General features: G+C 54.2%; 1 protein-coding gene across 3 annotated transcripts in view; it reads left to right on the forward strand.

Moving 5' to 3' along the window:
• The first annotated feature begins 685 nt into the window (after positions 1-685).
• Positions 686-8,668, forward strand: part of Kdm4b (lysine demethylase 4B) — a 78,486-nt gene continuing 70,503 nt past the window's right edge. For all 3 annotated transcript variants that reach the window (XM_031348746.1, XM_031348747.1, XM_031348748.1), the window contains exon 1: positions 686-888. The gene's annotated coding sequence lies outside the window, so the exon portion shown is untranslated. The remainder of the gene's footprint in view (positions 889-8,668) is intronic.

The raw sequence follows: 8,668 nt of genomic DNA on the forward strand, positions 1-8,668 counted from the left end.
TGTGCGTGTGAGAGTGAATCGAGGCCTGGTCACGTGACTTTCCCAGCTGAAGTCACGCACGATTTAGGGAACTCATGAACGTCTAGGGAGGGCAATATGGATCGCTTTTGAGATCCTCTTTACCCTAGTTCGTCCTTTTGCAAGGCTGGGCTCAAATTCTGGCTCCAGATCTAGAACCACCGGGTTTCGAACCACTGTCTCGGACCCAGCGCTGATGTTGTGCAGGAAATCACGTACTCAGCAGCCGCCCGATAACAGGGTGGAGTCTGGAGCAGCAAGACAGCGATTGACACTGAGTCCCAACCATTCGGCACCCAGAGGCCGGTACCAAACACCAATCCGCGTTTGTCTCAGTGAAGTCTGAGAACGCGCTTGTCAATCTGCGTGAGCTCCGGGCTAGCCTACATCCGATCGCAGTCGGATTGGTTTCATGCATCTTGACGGGCATGCTCCTCATCCATTGAAAGCTGAGTCGGTCACTAGGCACGTGAGTGGGAGCCGGCGCGTCCTCGGGGTTGGACCAATGAAGGGAAGAAGTCGAGTGCCTGCGCCCGCCCCAGGTCGCGGGGGGCGGGGCCGCTCGGTGTTGATGAGGGGAGGGGTGGAGCTGTCAGCCGCCACCAATCAGCGTGCGGGCGTGGGCTGACTGCCCAATGGCGGCCGAGTAGGAGCTGCCGCCCCGCCCCCCCGAAGCTTCGCCTCCCCGCCCCAGGCGCTTGCTGAGGGCTCGGCCGCGAGCGAGCGTACCATCGAAGGAGCTAAGAGACCGGCGAAGGTAGGAGCCGAGTGGCCCCGGCGAGCGAGCGAGGGCCGGCGGGGGCGACGCGAGACGGCCGGGCACGCGCCGCTCAGCCTGCTGTCCGCGGTCCGGGCCGTGCGTCGCACCAGGTGAGTGAGTGTGCGATCGGCGGCGGAGCTCTGCAAGCTTCCAGGCCCCTCTGGGGGACCGCGCGGCCGCCATGCCTGCCCCCACGCCGCACCTTGGGCCGCCGTGCACACTCCAGGCCGAGGCTTTGGCTGCGGCCTACTGGGCTCCGCGGGACGGCGGGGTACGCCGCGCTTTTGTCCGTTCGGGAGAGCTGTTTGTTGATCGACAAAACGATTGTGTGCCTGGGAAAGGAGGGTGTGTTTTTTGGGGGGGGTGGTAGTGGGGGGAGGATGGGGCCGGACAAAGGCGGGGCGGGGGCGGGGCGCCGCGTCCCCTTTCCAGGGCACAAAAGATGACAGCGTGGGTGGCCCGGTCCAGCCATCCCTTCAACAACCTCAAATCCCTAAAAATAATGATAATAAAAAACCCCACTCCAAGTCCCTGCTCCCCGCTGCTTGCCTTTTGCTTCCCTTTAGTGGACACTGAAGCTGTCCCCTCCAAACACTCATCCATCCTTGCAAACTTGACCCCCGCATGTCCAGAATCTGTAAATCGCCACATAATCTGCATTTTAAAAAATGAAAATAAATAATGCACGTATCTGCTGTTGCAATGGCAGCCTTTCCACCTCGCTTCCGTCCCCCGGTCTCTATGCTTTCCAGCGCCCTTCTTTCTGTAAGCCATGAAATGTACAGTTGTCCGCGTGCACACTAGTCCAGGGCATCCTGGCAGACAGGGAAGCTTGGCAAAGCTGGGGACAGCTAGGGGTGGCTTTCCTACTGCCATGCCCTGGGGGTGTTTGGGGGTTCTGTTAGGGGCTTTGGTCAGCGAGCTGAGAGTATAAGGGATTCCAGGTTTGCAGATTTGATGCTGTAACTGGTGCGATCTGGGCATCGCGGTTCCTAGTTTTCCCCTTGTCCCGGCTTTCTGAGGCGGGGGTTGGGGGGGGATGGCATTGCTTTAATAATTAAGTAACACCTGGGGAAGTGTCTTGCGGGAGTTGCTAGGTTTGTTTTTTTTTTTTTTTAACTATGGAGAGGATGGATCCGGAGTGTTTCTAAAAGCAAAAAGAAAGAGTGTATCTTTCCCTGTGACCAAGTGGGATTTGCTCAATCTGCAGCCTGGTGCCAGCACCTTCATAGGCGCTGAGGATCTTGGTTGCAGAAGGTTGGGGGGTCCGGGATGTCTCTGTGTCCCATTAGTTGTGTATCTGACAGTCCCCAGGCTGGAGACTGCACTGTCCCCAAACAGCTCCTGCCTTAAAATGGGTTCATTATGTGGGTCTTCAGAGGCTCCCACCACTGCCAGGAAAGGGCTAATCACTCTCTTTAATTCTCCAGTAATTGCTGCCTTCAGCGTCACCAGGAGGGCGTGTCTCCAGACTGGGCCAGCCTTTTCTTCCCACCCTGCTCTAGCTGTAGCCAGCTTTCTTCTTCCCCTCCTTTTCCCCCCAAGCCTTGCGGGTACCCTGTATCTAAACTTGTAGGGTCCCTTTTCAAGATGCTGGGCAAACTTTGATCCTCTCCCTGAGAGGGCAGGAAGCCTGAGGCGAGAGGTTGGGTTGCACATCTTGTCGTAGAGTGTGTGTTTTGCTGTTTGGTGTGGAAATGTCTTTGTGCCAGGTGCTCCAGGTGCACCTGTGAGTGTGTGTGCTCTAAGCTGGAAATGTACAGGTCTGACAGGTGACTTTCTAACCCTCTCCTCCCCGGGAGAGGCCTGCTGAGGGGACATCCAGTACACACAGTATCTGGAGACTCACTTAAAGTCTTGTAGATATTTGTCCAGAGCCTGCCGCTGTCCAGTCCTCTGCCCAGCGGCCTTTCGTTCTCCCCACCTGCCTAGACCTTACCTAGACTTTCTGCTCTTTTTTTTTTCCCCTGATTTTTGGAGACAGGGTTTCTCTGTGTAGCCTTGGCTGTCCTGAAACTCACTTTGTAGACCAGGCAGGCCTCGAACTCAGAAATCCGCCTGCCTCTGCCTCCCAAGTGCTAGGATTAAAGGCATGTGCCACCACTGCCCGGTGACTTTCTACTCTTGCTTCTCTCCTCTGCTGGGCTCTGGCTCCTTGTTCTGCCCCAGCTCCTTCTCACATTGTCCTGGGAGCCTCAGCACTGGGTAGCCATCTGTCCCTGTGCTACCTGACACCTGTGGGGAGTCAACAAGCTTGTCAGATCACTCCAGGGGGCTGGGGCTCCTTGGGAGTGCTGGGAAGCGCCTGATCTAGCCAGCCCAGTATCCACAAGACAGTGAGGTGCTCAGGTGTTCCCATGCATGTGTGTGTGCTCACGCTTGTGGGGTTAAGGGGTAGAGGTATGGGCTATGGCATACTTCCTGATGTTGTCTCTGGAACTGGAGGTGGGGTAGAGGGTTCAGGACCTTGGTGGCCTTGGGCTTGTCAGTTGCTCCAGAAGTAAGATTAGAGCCACCAGTCTGCCAAAGCCTCCTGGGAACAGGGTACAGGGAGTAGATGATAGCAGATGGCCTGCCTCTGGAGAGACCTGTCACTGCAGGGCCTGTGGGGGGCAGGGACTGGGCTTTGCTCACCATCTTTGGAGTTCAGGATATGGTGGAATACCAGAGGTCTGGATTGAGATCCCTCCTGCAGGCAGGTGCCTTTCCTGCTTTGTCCAGCATCCTGACTCTCTCTCTATCTGTAGAGTTGGCACCTAGCAAGTTCCTGCCCCCAGGTGGTCTTGAGGACCAAGGGCTAGGGGCCAGGAGTTTGGAAGCTTTCTGCTCTGTACCACTGTTCCCACTGGCTCAGTTCACTGTGACCAGGTCCTCCCTGGGGTGGGCATTCATTGTGCTCTTACCCACACCTTGCCAGTACCTCACTTTCAGCCCTGTAGATCCATCTGCCTGTGTCCGAGCTACCATTCCTCACCCTGCTTCCTTCACTCTGCCTTCAGTGACCTGTGGTTTTGTCTGCTCTTGCACCCCACTAGTCCCAGTCTAGGCCTGTGCTTGTACAGATAGGATCTGCCTGCAACCATCCTTGGCACCCCACACCCACCCTGTGTAGGTCCCACCATGGCTGTCTTGGCTCCATAGAGGCAGCACTGACACCCCTCCCCATGGCTGTACCCCATCCTGTTGCTTTGATGAACTTGTTACTTACCTACTTCGGTTGGCTCATTTCTTTAATCTTGGCCTTCTCTTCCACAATGTCCCAGAAGTCGTGGGGTGTTCCTGTACTGGCACGTTCAGAGAGAGTGACAAGGACCCAGTGACTAGCTAAGCCTTAAATTAGTATCCAGTCAGGCAGGTCATGATAGTGAGGCAAGAGGCCTTGGCTCTATCTCAACACCGCAAAAACAGTTTCAAAGATATGAATTGATTTTTAAAAAAAGAAGTCTCAGATGGGTTGAGTTTCTGCTCACTCCCACTGGTCTGTTCTAGGACTCCGTCTTGGCTGGATAAGGTGTTTGAGGCTCTGTCATTTTCTTGTGTGCTATTCCCTAAAGTGGGGATAAGAGAGCATGAGACATCACTACCCAAAACCATTCCAGAAAAGTAAAGTTTACTAGAAAAGGAAGCTCAGGACTGGGCTGAGTGGATACAGTGTGTGTCTCAGCCCCGGGTGCCTTCTCCAGCACTGTGTAAAGTGTATGTGGATCCCAGCACTCAGGAGGTGGAGGCAGGAGGATGGCGAGTTCTAGGCTAGTGTCTATGTATGCAGGGATACATAGACTTTGTCTTGAAACTACAACAGAACCTTGGCTGGGAAGAGAGCTCAGTAGATAGGAGCTGCTGCTGTGAAGCACAGACCCCAGTTCAAATATCTGGTCATAGATATTGTGCCTGCAGTCCCAGTACGGGGAGGTGGAGACAGGAGGACCCCAGCGCAGCTCCCTGAGGGTCTCGGGGCTGCCAGTCTAAGTATGGAGAGCTCCAGTCAGCACAGACTAGGTGAGTAAGATAAGGGTGGAGGACATGTATGTTGACCTCTGGCCTCCAGCATGCATACACATACTAAAATGCAGCCATAAAGAAATAAGACCGACCTGGGTGGGGTTCGCACCCCAGCACCAGATGGTTGTCTGCAAGGGCAGAGCTTCCTAGTTAGGGTGGGTTGTCCCTCCTCACAGTGGGTGACAACTCACAGGAGCCCTGGACATACCTAGCCTCCAGCCTCATGGGATCCCCCCTGCCTTGGGTGACACATCATAAGCACCCCAGCCTCTTTCTGAGCCAGATCCAGTAACTGGGAAGAACCCTAGAGGCTGCTTTTGCTGCACCTAACAAGAGAGGTGTCCACCACAGGCCTGGGTGAGGGCCTGGCCATAGGTAGGCAGCCATGGGAGCAGGAGCTCGTGTCTGCCACAATCCTGTCTCGTTCATTTCCCCAGATTTACAGGTGTTCAGCGCTCACTTCTCCTTTGCTGGGTCTGTCTGTCCCCTTTCTTTCTCTCCTTCCTTCCCCTCCCCACCCACTCACCTTTGGGAGTAAGTTCCTGCCTAGCCGTCTGTGCCTTGTGGGGGCCCTGTGGTCTTTGATCTTTTTTGGTCTCTGTGCACTTGTGTCAGGCTGGGCCAACCTTACGTGTGGGTCCTTGCTTCTACCGGCTAAGGATGGAGCTCTCATCTTAAGTGTACATCCAGGGCAGCTGGCCCTCCCAGGTCACATGCTCCTGCACTGGACTGTTTTTGTTTTGGGGATTTGAGCCCAGCTCTACACACCTGTACAGCAAGTACTTTATCCACAGAGATATCTATATCTCCCCAGTCCCGAGTCCTCTTGTCTCCCCTTCCACAGTACTGGCATTGCAGGCTTGCTCAGTTGTGCCTGCCTTTATTATGATTTGGGGGGATTTGAACTCATGCTTGTACAGCAAGCACTTTTCTTGGGTATCCCAGTTCAGTCTGTGCCTCTTACTGATGCTGGAGTGCCAGGCTGCTCATCCTTGAGTAGCAGACAAAGAAGTTTGTAAGCCAGGCTGTAGTTGCTGCCTTACTGGCTCTCAGATTCAGAAGGGAGCGTGTCAGACTTGTGGGCCCATCTGAGTGGCAGCTGTGTCTGTATGTGTTGCAGGTGGAATTTAAGGGCAAGCTCCAGCCTCAGCGCCTTTCCAGAGTAGTTTCAGGCACTGGGCCCCTTTGCTGCCTGTTCTGGCCCAGTCCCAGAGTCTGGGGTATAGAGCCAGATGATTCCTTGCTCGACGAGAGGCCATGGGGCCATGGGTGCCTGGGGTTGCTTCTGACCACAGAGCTGGCAAAAGCCTTTTTGGGTGTGGAATGTGTCAGGGACCCATAGGCATGGCAGGATAGAAGAGGCAGCTGGGGCTGGGGAGCCCAGTGGGTCTCAGCAGCTCCCCTTAACTCCTGTGTCCTCTCCATGAGATTTCTATATACTTTCTTCAATTAGAGAGGGTCAACCATAAGGAGTCCTTGAGGGCTACCTTCTCAGGTAGGGTGTGGGCAGAGAGACATACATACATAGCTGCTGTGGGAATTTGGATACCTGTCTTAGGGGTCACCAAGTAACCTCAGGAGGACTAAAGGGGTTCACCACCATCCTTCCAGGCTGCAGCTGGGAGCCACAGCATCTTGGTCCCTGGCTGCTAGAGACACCAGTGGCCTCAGTCGGTGCTCTGCTTCCGTCCTTGTGGCTCCCTAACAGATGATTGCCTGCAGCTGGTTGGCACGATCACCTGGAGAGGAGGCAGCTGGGGTGATGTGCTGCTCTGGCTCCCTCTGGAGTCAAGCTGAGTGTGCCTGAGGCAGGGGCAGCAGCAGCCAGTGACCAGAGCCTGATGTGTACAGGCTGTCCTGGCACTGTGGGCAACCAGACAAAGGGCAGCTGGGAGGGGCGATTGCTGGAGCCACATCTGTCCTGTGTGATGGTAGGCATAGGAAAGGGGAAGACATGCTGGGTCATGGCCTGGGAGACCCTTGGAGGCAGGCAGGGAGGAAGTGGGGTGCTAGGCTGTGGAGGTGTCTCTGGGTCTCTCTGGGACTTTGTAGCACCAGGACCGCATGGGGGTAGGCAGTGGGTTTCTCTCAGGAGCCCTATGTCATAGTACAGAGAGATGTGCCCAGTGTATGAAAGTCTTGTGGCCATATCTGGCATTTCTGGATCACTTTCCGCTAACATGATCCCTTTGTGGACTCAGCAAGCTCTGGCCCCTGTCACATGCAGGACCTGGCCATCAGAGTTACAGACCCAGCCTGTGTTGCTTTGGGAAGTGATTAGTTTTGTTATAACACTTACTGTAGGGTGCGTGGCACGTGCCACAGTTGCACATGTGGAAGTCTGGGGGTCAGGCTTGGCAGCAAGTACTTTTACCTGTGCAGCCCTGGCTGTCCTGTGTCTCATTCTGTAAACCAAGCTGGTCTCAAACTCAGAGATTCTCTTACCTCTGCCTCCGAGTGCTGGGATTAAATGTATACACCACCACTGCCCAGCCAGGACTTTACTTTTTTTTTTAAAAAAAAAATTACATTCTCGTTTCATGGGTATTTTGCCTTTGTGTTTGTGCAATGCCTGTTGATGCCAGAAGAGGGTGTCAGATACCCTGCAGCTGGGTGAGCCACCTTGGGAGTGCTGGTGACTGAGGCTGGGTCCTTTGCAAGGGCCGCCATTTGTCTAGCCTCCTATTGAGCTTACTTCAGGAGCATAGGGAGAGAAGCAGTCCCTGTGGCACAGTGACGCTGAGCTTGCCCTCTATCATCATCTGCTGTACCTGTGGCCTGAGCGCGGCTGCAGCCACCTGGCCATAAGACAGCTTCCTAGAGGAATGGAGGGCATGGATCAGGAGCGAGTGCCTGCCCAGTACACCAGACCTCAGGATTGTTTTCCCAAACCCCAGAAAGTATGATATGAAAACCAACTGCAGCCAGGCGGTGGTGGCGCACACTTTTAATCCCAGCACTTGGGATGCAAAGACAGATGGATTTCTGAGTTCGAGGCCAGCCTGGTCTCCAGAGTGAGTTCCAGGACAGCCAGGGCTATACAGAGAAACCTTGTCTCGAAAAACCAAAAAAAAAAAAAAAAAAAAAAAAAAAAAAAAAAAAAAAAAAGAAAAGAAAAGAAAAAGAAAGAAAGAAAGAAAGAAAACCAACTGCGGGGCTGATGACATGCTCAGTGGATAAAGGGGCTTGTTGTGAAGCATGACCACTAGTTCAGTTCCCAGGACTCACAGGGAAGAACTAAAGAACCAGTCCTGCCAGTTGTCTTCATACTTCCACTCATGACTTCCCCAAAAAATCAATCATAAAAATAAATTGTAAAAATTTGTAATATATCAATTAAAAAAAAAACAACAAGCTGCAGAGTTGTGTCTAAAGATGGATCCTCATGTATCAGGCCAAGTGCTGGGATGTTAAGCATGGAGGTAGGGGTACCAGAGAGTGCTGAGGGTCCTCCAGGCCACTGCCCCTGCACTGGATGTCCTGAAGATGATGTGGTCAGAGGTCGTAAGGGGCAGGGACTCCCAAGGACAGACAGACCACACATGTAAAAACCCTGGGGTGGTGCTCCCAGAGTGAAGGAGCTGGTGTGCTCAAGGTTCACAGGCTGGCAATGTCGGCCTTGGGGTATGTCTTTCCGATAGCTCCTGTGATGGGCAGAAGAGCCCTCAGCACCTCTGGGGAGCCTGACACTTGTGTGCTGCCATTGGTGCTGTGGCAGCCCTTGCACCTCAGCACAGAGTTCTGGTAGGGCCTGACAGCTCTGCAGGGGAGGGGACAGGCCAGCACACCTCTCTGGCCTCAGCAGCCTGTCTCTGATCGTGTGGATGTGTGGGTAAGAGGCGCACTGGTTCTCTGTGGTCCTGCAGTGGGTGTGTGGGTAAGAGGCAC

This window comes from Mastomys coucha, unplaced genomic scaffold, assembly GCF_008632895.1.
Source record: "Mastomys coucha isolate ucsf_1 unplaced genomic scaffold, UCSF_Mcou_1 pScaffold3, whole genome shotgun sequence".
In the NCBI taxonomy this organism is placed as follows: Eukaryota; Metazoa; Chordata; class Mammalia; order Rodentia; family Muridae; genus Mastomys; species Mastomys coucha.